At 40.1% G+C, this 22,371-nt stretch overlaps 1 long non-coding RNA gene and 1 pseudogene across 2 annotated transcripts in view; one reads left to right on the forward strand and one right to left on the reverse strand.

Moving 5' to 3' along the window:
- Window positions 1-22,371, forward strand: part of LOC126934259 (uncharacterized) — a 1,193,286-nt pseudogene that overhangs the window by 809,427 nt on the left and 361,488 nt on the right. The gene's annotated exons all lie outside the window — the stretch shown is intronic.
- On the reverse strand, window positions 1,888-22,150 carry LOC126934262 (uncharacterized). Its single transcript, XR_007718896.1, has 3 exons — window positions 22,043-22,150; window positions 19,399-19,459; window positions 1,888-2,109 (listed from the first exon to the last, which is right to left on the reverse strand). It is a non-coding gene; the product is annotated as an uncharacterized LOC126934262 (long non-coding RNA).

Raw genomic sequence — 22,371 nt, forward strand, 5'->3', positions numbered from 1 at the left:
TGTAGATGAAATGCTTTCATCAAAAGAAGGTTGGACAAGACGATCCCTAATTTTATTCCAATCAAAGCTTCTACAATTCTAAGATTTACCCAAAGGAACAAAGCTATTTTGTGGCAAAGTTTGGACCAGATCCCAGGTCTCTCCCCTCCCAATCCAGAAGCCACTGGAGAATAAGCCCCAGTACATCTTTGATGATGAGCTTATCATCAATTTGGATTTTTAGCTCAGATCTTAAACATCTGTTATGCACCATGTAGACATTATCTTCACAATTTTCATGAGAAGGAGAGGGTGCATGGAGGGGTTAAAGGGGAATAGAGCAAGAAGACATGCAGAACTCCCTTTTTACAACTGATATTTTTCTTAAAAGCTGAAAACACAATCACATTCTGCAAACCAAATTACATTTTCAAATGAAAGTTCAACTGCCCCATAAATGGATATTACCATGAATTCTTATAAAGGGGGCAATCCTATCATTGTAAAGCAAATGACCACTCCTTAATGTATTAATGTAGGATATTTAGATGTTCGTGTTTGGTTTTGATTAAAGTTCTGCCCATATTCTTGTAGTTATTTTACCGTAAAACTAAGACAGTAAAACCAAGCTCCAAAAACATGTCATGTCTTGTCCAAGAACGCCCTAAGACTAACTCCACACTATCATGACTCAAATCCCTTCCCTAGTCACCCAGTTTCACAGCCTAGATCTCTAAGGAACTAAGGGACTTGATCTGATCTCTTCACTTTGCCTACATCAGAGCCGAGAGCTCCAAGTTGGGCATATCTTGAGTTTTTTTTTTTGAAGCAAGGCTTTCAAACAACCTTGTGCTGGATCCTGGCATGGAAGCAGAGGCTCATGTCCCTGACATACAAAGTCACTCTGAGTTCCCCTAATTCCACAGCAATTCCCTGCCTGCTGGGTCTTATTGCTTAACAGGAACATAAGCTCCTCTGACATTGACCTGGACAAGTGCTGCGTATTTGGGAAGACAGGGGAAAAGGCGAGCACAAAACATCTTTGAGCACATTACCGACGTGCCTGATTTCTGCAGGCTGCTCCAGTGGCCTGACTCCCTACTCTGGATGGGGGACTCTTGAAACAACAGGCTCACAAGGCATGGGCTCCCTGGGAAGTGGTGAGCTGCAGAAATAAACTGCTCCTTTCCTTAAAACAGCCAGTGGCTCACACCTGTAATCCCAGCACTTTGGGAGGCCGAGGCGGGCAGATCACTTGAGGTAAGGAGATCGAGACCATCCTGGCTAACACGGCAAAACCCCCTCTCTACTAAAAATACAAAAAATTAGCCAGGCATGGTGGTCGGTGCCTGTAGTCCCAGCTACTCAGGAGGCTGACACAGGAGAATGGTGTGAACCCTGGAGGCGGAGCTTGCAGCGAGGCCAGATCATGCCACTGCACTCCAGCCTGTGCAACAGAGTGAGACTCCTTCTCAAAAAAAAAATAATAATTTTAAAAAAAATCAGCCCTGCAAACTCACTCTTGGTAAAACAAAAGACATAAAATTCTTATTGTTTTTCCTTTTTTCTCTCAATTCCCTTTAATATGATAGCAGTTGAACTCGCTGCTCATTTACCAATTAGGTACAGGTGGTAGCTCTTAACTTGTTATCAGACCCTGATGGATTACCTCTTGTAAGGAATTAACCTCCTCCTACCTATTTGAATCTTCTGTCTCCAAGTAGGCTACGTGTTCTCAGAAGACTGAGGCAGGGCCATATAAGCCTTTACTTTACCCACAGAAAGTTTTGCTAATGTTCGGAGTAGAGTTGGCACCCAGTAAACTCATTAATCTATGGATGATAATTTTTAAGTGCCTCCAGCATTATGAATCTTAGTCTACAACTCAGATATGCCAAAACAATTCTCCTTCTTTATTTTCATTAAATCAAATTAATTTCCATTTTGAGTTCACAGGCTCCTAGACTTGCAAGAATTTCAATGTCAGGCATTTACAGGAGTCTTCTTTCTCCTCAAGGTCTCCCTAGAATCCAGGGGGCTTCCATGGTGCTCCGAAAATTAGGGTTAGGGCCTCTATCTTCTTGTCCATCGTAGTCATTGCTGCCCATGATGAACCCTGGTATCTCTCTGCTGATTAAAAAAAAAATACCATTGGGAGCACAGGGGCCTAAGGTCAGGACTCCCTAGGTTCACCATTCAGCCCCTCTCTGAAATCTTGCTAGGTTAACTAAACACATTAAAGAGGGGACATAGCGTCCTCCCAAACCCAAAAAGAACACAGTACTATTACCAAATGAAGAGATACTGGGTAGGCAAAACAACTAATGCCTGTCACAAACAGAAGAGAGCATTCAAGGTAACAAGCTGCCGGGAGGAGAGCAAAACATCCTCAGCAATATTAATTATATTTGATGCTTAAAGTGAACCTGGATCATTTGCAGATACAAATACCAAGAACTGACTGAAGAAAAGTGATACAAGCATTAATATAAAGAAATGACCAACCCCACAGAAGACTGTGTGGGAAGAGAAAAGAATGAGCCATATCCTATATAATGAAGATAAATGGGAAAGAAAACTGTGGAACAGATGATAAAGAGGACTGTTTTCTTAGGAATCAAGATTTTCTCAGTTATCTTGAAAGGAGCAACTTGAGATTTATTCAAGAATTCCACTTCAAAACCATATGTCGTTGCTGTATAGAAGTATGTCTAGGCTAACAATGTAGTAAAATCAACATACTTCTCATAATAATGTGTGGGTTTAATTATCGTTGACTATTTTTTATGGTCTTCAAAGTCCCTGGTTAAAGAATTCTTCCTATTACTAAATGGGGATACCTTAACTAGATATAATTCCAGGAAAGATTCTTAGCACCAAAGTAGGCAAAAACCAGGTAAGCTATGCTGATTAGAGATGATGTCTCAAGATTTATTTCTCTGTGTGTGTGTGTATACTGCACATGGATTAGGTCTGAAATGCAGAGTTTTAAAAACAAAACAGCTATGTCAGGGCACCATTTCCCAAACTGGTGTCCCACAAATTAGCTCTTTGAGATTCTCTTTGTGGGGAAAAAAAGGGGGGGAATGAAGTTTTGTAAGTTAAGGGGAGTAGAAATTAGAGACAGAAGTCTCTTATTAGAAGACCACTGAGGTAGTTCACTGGCCAGGTATTAAAGGACTGTGATAAGGAAAAGTGATTGTGGGGGCAGGGGAAGGAACGGCTAAGTGAGGCATCCATCCAAGAAGTAAAATCATCAAAAGAGTGTCTAGTAATGACCCAAAAACCTAGAAGTCATAACCCTTTGTTCTTAACCATAAGCTTATCTTTCCTCAAGAATAAGTAGCTCAGCAATGACATAGATTAATCTTAAAATAATTATGCTGAGTGAAAGAAGCCAGAAAAAAAAGTGCATAATGTATTATTCAAATTATATAAAATTCTAGACTATGCAAACTAATCTCAAGTGAGAGAAAGCAAATCAGTGGTTGATTGGGGCTAGGAAGCTGAGATGGGTGGCCCAAGGAGAGCAGAATTACAAAAGGGCAGGAGGAATCTTTTGGGAGTGATGGATAGATTCATTTTCTTGATTATAGTGATGGTTTTACATGTAGAAATGTCAAAAAACATCAAACTGTACATTTTTAGTATGTACAGGTCATTATATATCAATTATACCTTTATATCTGATAAAGCTGTTGAAAGAAGGAAGGAAAGGAAAGGAGAGGAGAGGAGAAGAGGAAGGAAGGGGAAGGGAGAAGAATATGTACTTCATTGAATTTTATCTATAGCAGAGCTTCTCAACCACAGCACTACTGACATTTTAGACCAGATAATTCTTTGTTGTAGGAGGGGAGCTGTCCTGTGTATCTTAGGACGTTTGGCAGCATCCCTGGCTCTACCCACTATATGCCAGTAGCACTACCCACCAGCAGTGATGACCAAAGATGACTCCAGACACTGCCAAATATCCCCTTGTCAGTAGAAAAAGAGAGAAAATGCCCCCAGTTGAGAACAATGTGTATGCAGGGATTTAGCAGGTTACCAGGACGTAAAGGAAGAGAGTAACCTGAGCTCATGTAAGCCAGGATATTAATTCAAACCTAACAATTAGTGCTGAGGATGGAACAGAGCTGCAAGCTAGATGCAGAGGGAGGGTGCTGGAGGGCTGTGTGGCTCCTGACGAAATGCCATGCCACTCCTCTTCTACAGCAAAGCCAGTGCTGTAGAAAAGGAGGATGAAACTGTGGCAAAGCAAAACTCAAAGGAAAAAGAGAGAAGTATTCAAATAATAACTTGAATTTGTTTATATTTCCCAGAGTACTTTTAGTCATATTATCTTACTGGGTTTTTACAAAGTCCATGTGAGGACGAGGGGGTAGATATTGCTCTCCTTATTTTTCAGATGTGGAAACCAAAACCTACAAGGAGTATCCATCAGCCTCTGAGTTACTACTAGGTGTCTGAGCACACTGTTAGACTTCTGAGTCTCACCAGTAAAGGAGGGTCAGATAATCCCTCACCATGTTAGATCTTCCAGATAAAAGTTCTGAAGGGATGTGATTAAGAATTCTTAATCTCTGATGGCAATCCAACAAGAAACAAGCTGTAACATTGCAAGTGAGGAATTTAGGAAGTTTGGCTTAAAGAATTATTTCTGGGGTGAGTCTTGTCAGGCAAAGAATGTATGAGTGAGGGATATTGAAGAACATCCTCTTCTAGTGCTTAAAAATAGAAGATACTTACTTTACTGGAATGATTTAAAGTCACTGATGGAGGGTAAGGGGGTAAACAGAAAACTATGCCCAGCCCTGTAATTCCTTGCACCAATAAAAGGGAGAGGATTCAGAAGTGAGGGATGGAAGATCATTTGAATTGAGAATCTAGATTTAACTTCAGCATGAGTAAGAAGGGGCTAGATTTCAAGTGTACCCAGCCTCTCCTTCCTGCACCCTTTGTCCTTCGCATATATTAAAATTCTTCATTTAGAAAGACATAATCATTTACATGTAGTGTGAAGATCATGATGCCTCTCCTCGAACAAAGAAAAGCATTGCTCCCCAGAAAAAGAATCTCAGGCCTGTGAAGGAGGTGGAGAGAGATTTGGCAAACGGGCCTTCATGAACCACACCAATATTCCAGTTGGAAGCTCGTTAGTTATTAGAATGTAGTGACTAGCCGTGTGTGTGTGTGTGTGTGTGTGTGTGTGTGTGTACAATGCAATGATATTTTGATGGCCATACTTGCATTTTAGAGTATCTTTCTTCTAGAGGAGCTCAAAGAAAGTTCCATATGGGCTTTTAAATTTTGTAATTATATATTTTAACACTTTATAGTGAACTATAAACAGAATCATGAAAAAAGAAAAAGTCCAGCCCTCCTTAACACAAAACCTAAAGGAGAATCAAGATACAATGGTCTCTCCTCGCCTTAATATTGTAAGATATAAATTTTTCATAATTGCAATAAACATGCCCATATTATTTTAAGGTTTTATTTCACTCAATATCACATAATCTATATTTTTTCACATCTCTACTTCATTCACATATTTTGAAAAAGCAATGTGATATTCAAATTGTTAACACACTAGATTATTTAACCAACTTGCTACAGTTTGATCATTCACATTGTTTTTCACTGAAAGAAAAAAAGTCTCAATGGAGGTATGATAGTTCTCTTCCATTATTTTGCTCATTCATTCATTCCTTCATGGAACATGATAGAATGAAAAGATGGAAGCATCTTGAATCCTTGGCAGTATCTCACTGCTGTTATATCAATGCTAGACTGCCTACCTCCTAGACCCCTACTTATTCAAGCCACAATAGTCAATTTTCTGCTTCATGCAGCTAAGAGATATGCTGATACACCACTGACGCATCTTTAGGTCTGCATCTTATTTCTCTTATCTTTGAAGGAGAGATGGCCCTCCTGCTTTTTGAACTAGCTCTTCGCATGCATTCGTGATCCCATTTCCTCTTCTGCTTCCTCTTAGGCCATGTTCTTACAATCATGTCCTTTCTTGTTTGCATACTCAATCTTTCCCTCCATTCTGGCTCTTTTTTATGTCCACTAACAAAACTTCCTAGCCCAAAAAAAGATGCTTTCCTTTGAAATATGTTTCAAAATACCAAGCACACCCCTAGGTTAATGTTGCCTTCCTTGTTCTCCCTTTACTACCAGACTTCTTGGCAGACTGGTCTATACCTACTCACTCTTACATCTACTCAGTCTCTTTCAAGCTGGCTTTCAACCCATAACGGTGGAATCAGCAATAAGTTCACCAATAACCAACCTCCTAATTAGCAATTCACACAAGCTTTCTCAGCCTCCATCTTCCCCCCACTTTCTACCTGACACTTCTGATCACCTTCTCCTCTTTTAAACTTTTTTATAAAGTATAAACATATTACAGAAATGTTGGAGGAAAATTATTTTAAATAAAATAACTTATTTAAATAGTTATTAAACATTTAATTTATCTAGTAAATAAATTAATTTAAATATTTATTAAATATTTTAATTTATTTTGAAAACAAAGGAACGTTGAAATGTAGCCATTTCCTTTCCTTTCCTAAACACCACTAAAATATTTTTCTTTAAAGAATATACCCTCTCCCACAAAAAACGAACACACCCAAAAAATAAAGGGAGAAGAAACGATCTTTGGTTGCCATGAGACTACTCATGCCCCTATCTATGGAAGTGGAATTGACCAAGGATCCCCACTGCTGGGCTCTGAAATCCCGCTAAATCCACAGTTGATCTTGACCCAAGCCATGCTTCCCCAGGGCAGCTCCCAGCTAATCATGACTCAATGAGTATGCCAGGGAAATTGAGGCAGGTCCATTCCCAGGGTCCAACAGCCAGCTTTGACTCAAGTACTCTTGTCAGTCTAGTTGAACTTTCCTTAGACTGCACTGTGGTCTAGGACATTTCGACACAGCATACCTTTCCTCTCTCCTTCATTCTCATTTCAGTCTGATGCTTTCCAAGTCTTTTCTGGCTCCCTGCCGCCCCCCATTTTCTCTCACCCAGGCAGTTTCCCTAATAAAATTCTTGTACATCTAATATCATCTTGGTATCTGCCTCTTGGAGGACCTGAACTAATGCACAACTGTAGATGAAAGATCTTAACAAATATTTGGAAGTTATGCGGATGGAGGAGCAGTAGTTAACATAGCAGTATGCCCTGAAAGCCCTACAGAAAGAATTTGTAGGATCTGATAAGCATTGAAATGGATTAGCAGAAAGTCTCAGGTCTTGGAGACTCAAGTTATTGCAATAAGGTAGAGGTATAGTGTGGTGCTAAAAACAGATCTATTAATTGAAAGTCTGTATACAGAGAGGTTAAACCACCAGCTCCTCTCCCTGACCTTGCCCATCCTCCACTAGCTAAGCTTCACCACACTTCTGATCTACCAAAACTGTGCAGGCAAGTATTACATTTTTCACTATTAGCTTTTTTTTTTTTTTTTTTTTTAAGACAGGGCCTCACTCTGTCACCCAGGCTGGAGTGCAGTGGCATGATCATGGTTCACTACAGCCTTGATCTCCCCAGCTCAAATGACCCTCCCACCTCAGCTTCCCAAGCAGTTGGCACCACAGTCTTGTGCCACCAGGCCCAGCTAATTTTTTAATGTTTTATAGAGATGTAGTGTCCCTATGTTGCCCAGGCTGGTCTCAAACTCCTGGGCTCAAGTAATCCTCCCGCCTTAGCCTCTCAAAGTGCTAGGATTATAGGTGTGAGCCACCACACCTGACAATATTAGCTTTTAAAAGCCATTTGGCTAGTTTTAGCATGAACATTGCTTTGATGCAATTTTTCATAAGTAAAAACTTAAACAGAAGTACTTTCATTATAGGGCTGTTAGAATGGGCTTCAATAGCTGAGATTGTCTGAAACTGAAAGAGCTGGTCCAAGCAATCTGAGGAGGTAAAAAGAGTGTGAAAGAACAGATGCTACTATAAAGTACAGAGTCATAGGTGGCATCCTAAACCAAACAGAGAGAAGAGTTGGAGAGAAGAGTTGGAAACCAAATCAATAAGGAGAAGAGGGGATTTAGGATATTTACACAGCTATTTTGGCCATCTGAGCACCTTATAACTGCCAAGAATACCAGCTGGTATCCATGGCTTGCTTTATAGGCTACCAGGTAAATGGTACATATACTTAACTGACTTCAAGGTACAAAATTGGAACAGGAAATTACTTTCCCTTTTTTCCTCAAAAAAACATACTTACATTATTGTATTTACAGTATAAGTTTTACGTTGTATTCTAAGTTTTTCAATATACAACTTTTTCTCTATCTCTAAATTAGCCAAATTATCATTTTAAATTATTGCATACTTCATTAAGTGAATCATAATGTCTTTATGTCACTATAATGTTGCGGAGTATTCAGGGTATTTCAAATTTGTCATATAGATACTGCTATAATGACCATTTTCATTCTTATAACTTATTTATTGTGTTCAGTTATTTTCTTTGGAAAGTTCTCAGTGCTAGAATCACTGAATTGTGGGATATACACATATGCCTGGCTCTAGATGGGAATTACCATATTGCTTTCCAAAAGGCTTAAATCATTTTAAATGCATGAGTGTATGTTTTATAATTATTTCTCTGCCATTTGGTGCTTCCTTTAAGTGACTTTTCTCTTGGCTAATTTAGGAGTAAAGTCATACATAAGGTTTTCTTTAATTTCATGTCTTTAATTTCAAGGAGGAATAAACTTCTTTGTTTTTGCTTGTCCTTTGTATTGTTTTTTAGGTGGATGGTCGACTTCACTGCATATTCCACTCTCCTCGTACCTCTCTGATGGCCCCTCCTCCACCTTCTTCCCTGGCTCCTCCAATTCCTCCTTTTCCCCAGTGTGGGCACAGGCATTCCCATGGTGCTGTCTTTAGCCCATTTTTCTTCTCCATGGGTTTCTCTATCAATCTGAAGAAGTGTTTTCCAGAAGGCCTTTGGATCCCCTTCTCCATGCATAAAAGTCACCTCGGACACTTTTTAAATTCACCTTTCCTGCCCTGACATAAAGTATACAGAAGCAGAATCTCCCAATGCGCCCTCCAAATCCATCTCTTCAGGAATTTCCCAGAAGTGATTCTTAATTAAACCTTGATAACCACAAATGTAGGATTCCCAAATTTGTCTCTCCCATTTTAGCGTTTCTCTTGCTTTATGTGAGCACAGTTCAGCTGCCTCCTGAATCTCTCCAGGAAGATGTCACCTCAACTCTACACATCCAAATGGCACTCCTGGTCTTGATCACTCCCATGTCTCTTAGGCATGCTCAGCACTTCTGCAAATCAGCTTCTCCTTTCACTGAAAGAATTCTCGTCTCCTGAAAACAGTAGCAGTATTCTTACAGTCTGTCAGCCCCACAGGCACAGTTCAGTACCACCTGCTATTTCTAAACTATTCTTTAAAGGAGATTCCCCTTTTGATAAGGGCCTTACTAGCCCTAGGGTAATCACTGGCCTCTCTGTCTGCATGCCACATGATGTCCAGAAGGCATAATTCAATGTGACAGATATGATCAGCAGCAGGCCTATGGATAGTGCATCTCTAATAGAGCTGGCATCCAAGCAAGCAGCATCTCAGCGTGCCTGAAAGCAGACCCTATACAGGCTGAGGAGGAGGATGAGAAAAGAGGGCCATTGCATCCACACAAAGCAAGCCAAGAGTAAACATGGGTTTTCTTCTCTCCCCCGATCTCTGGGTTCTGAATGCATCTGAGAGCAAGCCGTATGTAGGGTCTACTTCCTGGCACAGCTTTGATGGGGGGAAGCTTCCTATGGGGATTCCTCCCTTCCCTCTAGAGGGCCCACCTCCTATGCTCTACATACCCAGTATCTTCACACCACCCTGGGCTCTCCCAAACTTATTCTAAAAATAAATAATTCAGATGAAGATACAATTGACTCAAAGTGCTCCCACCCTGTGTCGTATTTTTATTTCAAAAAGGAGCCTGGAAAGGACAATGCCCTCAAGGAATATATTGATAACATTGGAATTTCTAGACCTTGAATATCTGTATTGAGGTATGGAGGGGAGAAGAATAGGGGTCCAGATGATCTTTCCTACCCTTACCAGGCCCACACATTAGTCTGCTAAATGGATGCTAAGGTCAGCTCTGGCTTCCAGACTGGGTTCTCTGCCATAAAATCCAAGTGCCTGAAAATTTGTGAATAAGTTCATTTTCTCAAAACATATCCCCAAGTCAGTGTTCTTAAAGTTTCTTAAAGAAATACCAAGTTGGTAGCTGGCAAGATGGCCGAATAGGAACAACTCCGGTCTGCTGCTCCCAGCAAGATCGATCCAGAAGGCGGATGATTCTTGCATTTCCAACTGAGGTACATGGTTCATCTCATTGGGATGGTTGAACAGTGGGGTAAAGCCCAGGGAGGGCTGGCAGAAGCAGGGTGGGGCATTTTCTCACCTGGGAAGTGCAAGGGATGAGGGGATTTCCCTTTCCTAGTCAAGGGAAGTCATGAAAGTCTGTACGGGGAGGAACGGTGCATTCTGGCCCAGATACTGAGCTTTCCCCCGTGGTCTTCGCAACGGGCAGACCAGGAGATTCTCTCCAGTGCCTGGCTTGGTGGGTCCCACCACCACGGAACCCAGCAAACTAAGATCCACTGGCTTGAAATTCTTACTGCTAGCATAGCAGTCTGAGGTTGACCTGGGATGCTCAAGCTTGGTAGGGGGAGAGGCATCCACCATTGCTGAGGCTTGAGTAGGTGGTTTTACCATCACAGTGTAAACAAAGCCACAGGGAAATTCGAACTGGTCAGAGCCCACTGCAGCTCACTGGGACAGAGCACCTGGGGGAAGGGGTAGCTGTGTGTCAGCCTCAGCAGTCTTAAATGTCCCTGTCTGACAGCTCTGAAGAGAGTGGGTTCTCCCAGTACAGCGTTCGAGCTCTGATAAGGGACAGACTGCCTCCTCAAGTGAGTCCCTGACCCCCTGACTCCCAGTGTATCCAGACTGGGAGACACCTCCCAGTAGGGGCCAACAGATGCCTCATACAGGAGAGTTCTGGCTGGCATCTGGTGGGTGCTCCCCTGGGACGAAGCTACCAGAGGTAGGAAAAGGCAGCAATCTTTGTTGTTCAGCAGCCTCCACTGGTGATACCCAGGCAAACAGGGTCTGGAGTGGACCTCCAGCAAACTCCAGCAGATCTGCAGCAGAGCGGCCTCACTGTTAGAAGGAAAGCTAACAAACAGAAAGGAATAGTGTCAATATCACCAACAAGACCAAAGGTAGATAAATCCATGAAGATGAGGAGAAATCAGCACAAAAAGGCTGAAAGTTCCAAAAACCAGAATGCCTCTTCTACTCCAAAGGATCGTAACTCCTCGCCAGCAAGGGAACAAAACTGGATGGAGAATGAGTTTGACAAACTCACAGAAGTAGGCTTCAGAAGGTGGGTAATAACCAACTCCTCCAAGCTAAAGGAGCATGTTCTAACCCAATGCAAGTAAGCTAAGAACCTGGAAAAAAGGTTAGGCAAATTGCTAACTAGAATAACGAGCTTAGAGAAGAAAATAAATGAACTGATGGAGCTGAAAAACACAGCATGAGAACTTCATGAAGCATACACAAGTATCAATACCCGAATCGGTCAAGCAGAAGAAAGGAAATCAGAGACTGAAGATCAACTCAATGAAATAAAACAAGAAGACAATATTAGAGAAAAAAGAGTGAAAAGAAATGAACAAAGTCTCCAAGAAATGCAGGACTATGTGAAAAGACCAAATGTAGACTTGATTGGTGTACCTTAAAGTGATGGGGAGGATGGAACCAAGTTGGAAATCACTCTTCAGGATATTATCCAGAAGAACTTCCCCAACTTAGCAAGGCAGGCCAACATTGAAATTCAGGAAATACAGAGAACACCACAAAGATGTTCCTCGAGAACAGCAACCCCAGGACACATAATCGTCAGATTAACCAAGGTTGAAATGAAGGAAAAAATGTTAAGGGCAGCCAGAGAGAAATGTTGAGTTACCCACAAAGGGAAGCCCATCAGAGTAACAGTATATCTCTCGGCAGAAACCATACAAGCCAGAAGACAGTGGGGGCCAATATTCAACATTCTTAAAGAAAACAGTTTGTTTGTTTGTTTGTTTGTTTGTTTGTTTGTTTGTTTTGAGACAGAGTCTCACTCTGTAGCCCAGGCTGGAGTGCAGTGGTGTGATCTCCACTCATTACAACCTCCTCCTCCCGAGTCCAAGCGATTCTCCTGCCTCAGCCTCCCGAGTACCTGGGACTACAGGTGCGTGCCATCATGCCCAGTTAATTGTGTGTGTGTGTGTGTGTGTGTGTGTGTGTGTGTGTGCGCGTGTATTTTTAATAGAGACGGGGTTTCACTGTGTTGTCCAGGATGGTCTTAATCTCCTGACCTCATGATCCGCCCACCTTAGCCTCCCAAAGTGCTGGGATTACAGGTATGAGCCACCGTGCCCAGCCAGAAATGATTTTTCAACCCAGCATTTCATATCCAGCCATACTATGCTTCATAAGTAAAGGAGAAATAAAATCCTTTACAGACAAGCAAATGCTAAGAGATTTTGTCACCACTGGGCCTGCCTTACAAGAGCTCCTGAAGGAAGCACTAAACATGGAAAGGAACAACCAGTAGCAGCCACTGCAAAAACACACCAAATTTTAAAGGCCATCGATGCTATGAAGAAACTGCATCAACTAGCTAGTGGGGCATAATAACCAGCTAGCATCATAATGCCAGAATCAAATTCACACATAACAATATTAACCTTAAATGTAAATGGGCTAAATGCCCCAATTAAAAGACACAGACTGGCAAACTGGATAAAGAGTCAAGACCCATTGGTGTGCTGTATTCAGGAGACTCATCTCATGTGCAGAGACACACATAGGCTCAAAATAAAGGGATGGAGGAAGATTTTCCAAGCAAGTGGAAAGCAAAAAAAAGCAAGGGTTGCAATCCTAGTCTCTCATAAAACAGACTTTAACCTAACAGAGATCAAAAGAGACAAAGGAGGGCATCACATAATGGTAAAGGGATCAGTGCAACAAGAACACGTAACTATCCTAAATAATATATGCACCCAATACAGGAGCACCCAGATTCATAAGGCAAGTTCTTAAAGACTTACAAAGAGACTTAGACTCCCACACAATAACAGTGAGAGACTTTAACACTTCACTGTCAATATTAGACACATCAACAAGACAGAAAATTACCAAGGATATCCAGGACTTCAACTCAGCTATGGACCAAGCAGACCTAATAGACATCTACAGAACTCTCCATCCCAAATCTACGGAATATACATTCTTCTCAGCACCACATCATACTTATTCTAAAATTGACCACATAATTGGAAGTAAAACACTCCTCAGCAAATGTAAAAGAACAGAAATCACAACAAACTGTCTCTCAGACCACAGTGCAATCAAATTAGAACTCAGGATTAAGAAACTCACTCAAAACCACACAACTGCATGGAAACTGAACGACCTGCTCCTGAATGACTACTGGGTAAGTGACAAAATGAAGGCAGAAATAAAGATGTTCTTTGAAACCAATGAGAACAAAGATACAATGTACCAGAATCTCTGGAACACATTTAAAGAAGTACCTAGAGGGAAACTGATAGCACTAAATGCCCACAAGAGAAAGCAGGAAAGATCTAAAATCACCACTCTAACATCACAGCTAAAAGAACTAGAGAAGCAAGAGCAAACAAATTCAAAAGCTAGCAGAAGACATGAAAAAACTAAGATCAGAGTGGAACTGAAGGAGACAGAGACACAAAAAACCCTTCAAAAAATCAGTGAATCCAGGAGTTGGTTTTTTGAAAAAATCAACAAAATAGATACACCGCTAGCAAGACTAATAAAGAAGAGAGAAGAATCAAAGAGACGAAATAAAAAACGATAAAAGGGATATCACCACTGATCCCACAGAAATACAAACTACCATCAGAGAATACTATAAACACCTCTACACAAATAAACTAGAAAATCTAGAAGAAATGGGTAAATTCCTGGACAGATACACCCTCCCAAGACTAAACCAGGAAGAAGTCTAATCCCTGAAGAGACCAATAACAAGTTCTGAAATTGAGGCAGTAATTAATAGCCTACCAACCAAAAAAAACTCAGGACCAGACGGATTCACAGCTGAATTTCACCAGAGGTACAAAGAGAAGCTGGTACTGTTCCTTCTAAAACTATTCCAAACAATAGAAAAAAAGGGAATCCTCCCTAACTCATTTTATGAGGCCAGCATCATCCTGATACCAAAATTTGGCAGAGACACAACAAAAAAGAAAATTTTAGGCCAATATCCCTGAAGAACATCAATGCAAAAATCCTCAATAAAATACTGGTAAACCAAATCCAGAAGCACATCAAAAAGCTTGTCCATCATGATCAAGTCAGCTTCATCCCTGGGATGCAAGGCTGATTCAACATACACAAATCAATAAATGTAATCCATGACACAAACAGAACCAATGACAAAAACCACATGATTATATCAATAGATGCAGAAAAGGCCTTTGACAAAATTGCCCTTCATACTAAAAACTCTCAACAAACTAGGTACTGATGGAATATATCTCAAAATAATAAGAGCTATTTATGACAAACCCACAGCCAATATCATACTGAATGGGCAAAAACTGGAAGCATTCCCTTTGAAAACCAGCAAAAGACAAGGATGCCCTCTCTCGCCACTCCTATTCGGCATCATATTGGAAGTTCTGGCCAGGGCAATCAGGCAAGAGAAAGAAATAAAGTGTATTCAGTTAGGAAAAGAGGAAGTTAAATTGTCTCTGTTTGCAGATGACATGATTGTATATTTAGAAAACTCCATCATCTCAGCCCAAAATCCCTTTAAGCTGATAAGCAACTTCAGCAAAGTCTCAGGACACAAAATCAATGTGCAAAAATTGCAAGCATTCCTATACACCAATAACAAACAAAGAGCCAAATCATGAGAGAACTCCCATTCACAATTGCTACAAAGAGAATAAAATACCTAGGAATCTACCTTACAAGGGATGTGAAGGACCTCTTCAAGGAGAACTATAAACCACTGCTCAGCGAAATAAAAGAGGACACAAACAAATGGAAAAACATTCACATGCTCATGGATAGGAAGAATCAATATCGTGAAAATGGCCATACTGCCCAAAGTAATTTATAGATTCAATGCTATTCCTATCAAACTACCATTGACTTTCTTCACATAATTAGAAAAAACTACTTTATATTTTATATGGAACCAAGAGACCACATAGCCAAGACAATCCTAAGTAAAAAGAACAAAGCTGGAGGCATCATGCTACCTTGACTTCAAACTATATTACAAGGCTACAGTAACAAGAACAGCATGGTACTGGTACCAAAACAGAGATATAGACCAATGGAGCACAACAGAGGCCTCAGAAATAACACCACACATCTACAACCATCTGATCTTTGACAAACCTGACAAAAACAAGCAATGGGGAAAGGATTCCCTATTTAATAAACAGTGTTGGGAAAACTGAATAACCATATCCAGCAAGCTGAAACTGGATCCCTTCCTTACACCTTATACAAAAATTAACTCAAGATGGATAAAAGACTTAAATGTAAGACCTAAAAACATAAAAATCCTAGAACAAAACCTAGATAATACCATTTAGGACACAGGCATGGGCAAAGACTTCATTATTAAAACACCAAAAGCAATAGCAACAAAAGCCAAAATTGACAATGGGATCTAATTAAACTAAACAGCTTCTGCACAGCAAAAGAAACTATCATCAGAGTGAACAGGCAACCTATGGACTAGGAGAAAATTTTTGCAATCTATCCATCTGAAAAAGGGCTAATATCCAGAATCTACAAAGAACTTAAACAAATCAACAAGAAAAAAACAACCCCATCAAAAAGTGGGTGAAGGATATGAATAAACACTTCTCAAAAGAAGACATTTACGGAGCCAACATACATATGAAAAAATGCTGGTCATTAGAGAAATGCAAATCAAAACCACAATGAGATACTATCTCACGCCAGTTAGAATGGCAATCATTAAAAAGTCAGGAAACAACAGATGCTGGAGAGGATGTGGAGAAATAGGAACGCTTTTACTCTGTTGGTGAGAGTGTAAATTAGTTCACCCATTGTGGAAGACAGTGTGGCGATTCCTAAAAGTTCTAGAACTAGAAATATCATTTGACCCAGCAATCCCACTACTGGGTATATACCCAAAGGATTATAAATCATTCTACTATAAAGACACAGGCACACAGATGTTTATGGTGGCACTGTTCACAATAGCAAAGACTCGGAACCAACTCAAATGCCCATCAATGATAGACTGGATAAAGAAAATGTGGCACATATACACCATGGAATACTATGCAGCCATAAAAAAGGATGAATTCATGTCTTTTGCAGGGACATCAATGAAGCTGGAAACCATCATTCTCAGCAAACTACCACAAGAACAGAAAACCAAACAGCATATGTTCTCACTCATTAGTTAGAGTTGAACAATGCGAACACATGGACATAGAGAGGGGAACATCAGACACTCAGGCTTTTTGGGGGGTGTAGGGTGGGGGGAGGGATAGCATTAGGAGAAATAACTAATGTAGATGACGGGTTGATGGGTGCAGCAAACCACCATGGCACATGTATACCTATGTAACAAACCTGCACGTTCTGCATATATAACCCAGAACTTAAAGAATTAAAAAAAAAAAAGAAAAAGAAAAGAAACACTAGTCTCCTGCATACACTATGACCCTCTTGGAGATCCAGAATGCATATTAAAAGTTCTGAGAGGCCGGGCACAGTGGCTCACACCTGTAATATCAACACTTTCAGAGGTCAAGGCAAGAGGGTCACTTGAGATCAGGAGTTCAAGACACACCAGGGCAACAAGCAAAACCCTCATCTCTACAAAAAAAAAAAAATTAAGAAAGTTAGCCAGGTGTGGTTCCAGCTACCTAGGAGACTGAGGCTTCAATGAGCTATGATCATGCCACTGCACTCTAGCCTGGGTGTCAGAGTGAGACCCCAACTCTAAAGTAAAAATGAAACTAAAAAATGTTCTGGGAAACTCTAAACCTTGTTTAACTTTTTTAACCCAATTTTCCTCAAATTTCTTGAGTTTTGGTCCCTTTCCCCTAAATACTGCGAATTAGCCCGGCAGAAAAACAGTAGCCTGTGGTACAGGGATTCCCTAACCCCTGAGGCCTGGACCGGTACCATTAGGTGGCCTGTTAGGAACCAGGCTGCACAGCAGGAGGTGAGCAGTGGCCAAACAAGCATTATTGCCTGACCTCTACCTCCTGTCAGATCAGCAGTGGCATTAGATTCTCATAGGAGCATGAACCCATCATGAACTGCGCATGCAAGGGATCTAAGTTGCATGCTCCTTATGAGAATATAATGCCTAACAATCTGAGATGAAACAGTTTCATCATGAAACCAGCTACCCACCCCATCCGTGGAAAAATTGTCTTCCACAAAACCAGTCCCTGGTGCCAAAAAGGTTGGCTATGGCTGCTGTGGCACACACTTTAATTAATTCTACACTGATTTTAAACAATCAAATCTTGTTTCTTTGTTGGTTTATATCATCATTTCAAAAAACTTTCTCGCTTTCCTTGTGTTGCCTCTGTCTAATATTTTAGCTTGAAGTTTAATTGCTAAACCAAAGTTTCAATAAGAGGCCTTCCCTAAAAGAAAAATGGTGTTTGGTAAATTATGTAACAAAATGCAGTTTCGCTATAAAGAGGAATAACGTGGTTCTACCACATTACTTCTTTGTGCACTCATTCATTTGTTCCTTCACTCATTTGACTTGTTTATTCCCAGAAGTACAGTGATAAAGGCTGTCAATGCAAATGGGGAAAAATTCACTACACCTATAATGAGTCCTATGACAGAGATAAGAATAGAAAAGCCCTATTTCTCTCCTAACTGGAAAGGGATGAGGGAAGTTGGCAGGTTAAATAAAGTTCACAGCAAGGCTCATAGTAGAGATGAAGAATTTTGGTTGCAAGTGAGAAAGACTCAACTCCAATTAGATTAAGCAGGAGGGGAGTGTGTCAACTCATTACTTAGGCAGTCCAAGGGTAGAGCTGGCCTCAGGCATGACCAGTTCCATGAAGTCAAAGGACATTAACAAGACTGCTTGCCGTCATCTATTTCTCATCTCTACTTTTCTCTAGTTGTTGCCAGCACAAATAGGGTTTTTCCATGAGACAAGAAGGACAGCAGCCCCTAATTCATTCACATCTTTCTGGCAACATGACCAAAAAGGCAAGGCCCCTTCTCCAACTCTCTCTCTCCATCAGCCTCAGAGTAGGATTCTCATGCCCCAGACCAATCATCACATTCCAATTACCGGCCCAGCTGCCTATCAGCCTGCAGCTTCAAACTCCTTCTGAGGCCCACAAGAACCCCAGGGCTGTGTGGGAGGTGACACAGATGATCACAGCTCCGATTTTACATTATGTAGACAGTGAAATGGAGATGAAATTTTCAAACAAGCAATAAAGAACTCGTATGAAATTTTGGAGTGTAACTTTCAGGGACTGTCTTTTTTGTTCTCCTTATTTTGTTTTGTTTAGTTTTTTTACCTCAGGTAAAAAGGTGAACAGCTCAGAGATGTAACTGTATTTTTCTTTTCTTAAGCAATTTTTTCTTACTCTGCCTACATTCACCTTTTCTTCCAAGGGAGAGGTAAAACCACTGCTTTTAAGTGAGAAGAAATATCAGTTATTGTACTAACAGGGTATGTGTTCAAGAATCAAAAAACCTTGCCTATTCTACTTAAGGTCTTAAAAATTACTTTGCTAATCCCATTACTGGGAATATACCCAAAGGATTATAAATCATTCTACTATAAAGACACATGCACATGTATGTTTATTGCAGCACTATTTACAAGAGCAAAGACTTGGAACCAACCCAAATGCCCATCAATGATAGACTGGATAAAGATATTGTGGCTTATATACACCATGGAATACTAGCAGCCATAAAAAAAGAATAAGTTAATGTCCTTTGCAGGGACATGGATGAAGCTGGAAGCCATCATTCTCAGCAAACTAACACAGGAACAGAAAACCAAATACCGCATGTTCTCACTCATGAGTGGGAGTTTAACAATGAAAACACATGGACACAGGGAGGGGAACATCACACACCGGGGCCTGTTGGGGAATGGGAGGCAAGGGGAGGGAGAGCATTAGGACAAATACCTAATGCATGCAGGGTTTAAAACCTAGATGGCGGGTTGATGGGTGCAGTAAACCACCATGGCACATGTATACCTATGTAACAAACCTGCACATTCTGCACACGTATCCCAGAACTTAAAGTAAAAAATTTTTAAAAATTACTTTGCTAATGTCTTTCAACTCCAACGTCTTAGTGTAACTTCGGGTGCTATTGAGTTTTGACCTAGGGTGGCATAAAGAAAATAGATTCCATTATTTTGTAACATTGCTCATTCCATAAATAAATAAATAAATAAATTTCAACGATATAACCAATTAAATAATTTTAGACATTTAAACACATGTACACAGAATATACTATTTCTATGCATGTACTTATATACATCAAGGTTTCTTTCAAGATGCATCAACATTATTAGGCTTCACTCGCAGTCCTTAATAAAGATTCTTGAGCTTTGTCTTCTTCAGGCAAATTTAATTCTAGAATTTCCATTTTTGGGTATTCCTCAAATTGTGATCCAGGACTACATGCATCAAAATTACATGAGAAAGCTTATTCAAATGCAGAATTTGGGACCCCACTCTGTATCTATTGAATCAGAATCTCATGGGGAAAGTTCTAGGAATCTTAGTATTTAAAGCTTTGCAAATGATATTTCCGCACCCTAAAATATGAGAAGCTCCATTCTAAAACTTTGGAGAGTTTTAATTGCAATTTCTGAGTTACGGTGTCAGATACTATGTTTTTCTATCTCTAAAGTAGGATAAAATATTTGTGAATTCTGTGAACTTTATTTTGTCATTAAAATGTAATTAGCAATCTTTGTGGGTCACGCTGGTTTGAAGTTCTCTGACAAAGTAGCTATAAGCATAGTTAATGAAACAAAGTCCTTTGGATTTAAAAATACTCACTCTAATGAGTATTAATGAATAAGATAGGTAAATTCCATTGTAACAAACTTTTGTGATTATAACAAATGAATCAATATGATTTTATTATAATGTTACATTGCAAGAACTGATGTGATAATTAAGATCCAACTGAAATTAATCTAGATAGTAAAATTTTATGAAAACTCATTACAGTTGTGAGCTTTCTTCCAAATGAACAACCTAGACTTTTCATAAACAGGATTTTATTTCCAAACCAAGACAAGTTATAAGAAGTCAATACATACAATCCAGTTCCTCCCACTAGCAATTCTATAGGAGCTGCTTAGAAAGTCTTTGCATCTTTAGAGCCAGAAGAGCCTTAGGGATAGTGAACTTCAACCCTTCTTACAGATGAAGAGACTGAAGGGCAAATCTCATGATTGACAGCAGAAACAGAAGGAAAATCCTAGTGTTCTGATTGCCTTGTCCTCCTACTGGAGTACAGAATTAAATGATTCTTCTGGAATATCCATTGTTCTCAAAGATTCAGGGGTGGGTGGGAGCAAACTTTTTTTATATGTAACAGGTATGCTACAGAGTTTAAAAAAAAAAAAAAAAAAAGTCACGTAAAACATGAGACTTGAAAGAAATGCCATTCAGTCACCTTGAGTTATTCATTCTTTCTCTCCTTCCATTCAAGATACATGGTGAAAATGTTTAAAAATCCCAGTGCCTACCCCAATTTCCCTACCAAAATATGACAAAACTAAAAGAGAACAGAAAACATGACACCCAAAGTAGTCATGTATAATTACTTTATACATATCCAGATAGATCCAGTGTAGTTGAGAATAAAGCAAGTGAGGTTATTAAGCTCTTCTCAGATAGTTTACTGAGCATCTACTACAAATCTGGGCCTGGGTTTCACTTATTCACTCTATTATTCAACAGACACATATGGAACACCTACTAGGAGCTAGAAGCTATGACATGCTCTGTTGATATTAAGATGAATAGACAGGGGAAAGCAAAATTAAACCCACAATTACAGTGTGTTGGATTACTGTAACAATCTAACAGTAATCTGTAGAACCAGGTGTTATGGCCAAAACTACTCAACTAGGTTGACTCAGAGAAGAATCAAAGTGGAAATGACATTGGGCTGAGTCTTGAAAGACAACCAGGAGTTTTCTAATGGAATAATAGAAAAAGAAGAGAAAATAGTGGGGACAACCCATGCAGAGGTATGAAAGGGTGAGGAGTCATCTATAAGCAGTTGAAGAGAGGATCCAGAGAAGACAATATTACAGACATGAGCATTGTTTTGTGCCATCTGCACAATGTGGGCAAAGCCAAACAAGTTTTTAAAATAATAATAATCTACCCTCCTTGAGCAACATACTGTAGAATGGTGAATGAGGGAGCCCATCCTTGAGAGCTGGATTCAGAATGAAAGAAATTTATTCTTACATTTCCTCTCTTTAAAGCCTTAGACGCCTTCCCAGCTTTCAAAGTCCTCTACCAGCAAAACTGCTAGGATTTCCAGAATCCAAACAGAGTCCTTGAAAGGAAGGAATGATCAAATCAAAGAGGGGATATGCATCCCCATGATTACCATAAAATTTTGTCTCCTTTCTAAGTCCCTTGGTATGTAGATCATAGCCCTTTTTTGCACTGGTAAGAGATGGTAGGTGATAGACATGAGTTCCAGGTTTCACTACTTTAAAACCGTGTGACTTCAGGGAAGCCACATACCTCTCAGGACATTTTTCTCATCGTAAACACCCTGCTAGTTTCAGTGTGGAGCTTAGACATGATGTGAGGCAGAGCACCTGTTACAAGGTCTAGCCTATCCTGGGCCTTCTACGGGCAGCTGCTACCAGTATTACGCAGTTTCATTCATTCATTCAACAAATATTTACTGAGGACTTACCATGCAGAAGCCAGAAGAAATACAAAAATAAATCTGAATTGGATTTTGCTCTCAAGGACCTCCCAATCTATAGAAGAGATATAGGACCAAGCCAAATAGCTATACCATAAAGAAGAAAGCATTTACCACCAAGAGAAATTACTGGGGTAGTTGGGAGGATGGGCGGAGATTACTTGTAGAGTGGAAGGATTTGGTAAGAGAGAAGGGGAAAGGACTAGGGGCTGGCTGAGGATAAAAGAGAGGAGAAATAGCTGAGCTAGGCACTCTTATGCCTTCTGATGTGGGTATAGCGAGTATCCATCGGACCCTTTCACAAATGAAATAAAAGG

This window comes from Macaca thibetana, chromosome 13 (assembly GCF_024542745.1).
Source record: "Macaca thibetana thibetana isolate TM-01 chromosome 13, ASM2454274v1, whole genome shotgun sequence".
In the NCBI taxonomy this organism is placed as follows: Eukaryota; Metazoa; Chordata; class Mammalia; order Primates; family Cercopithecidae; genus Macaca; species Macaca thibetana.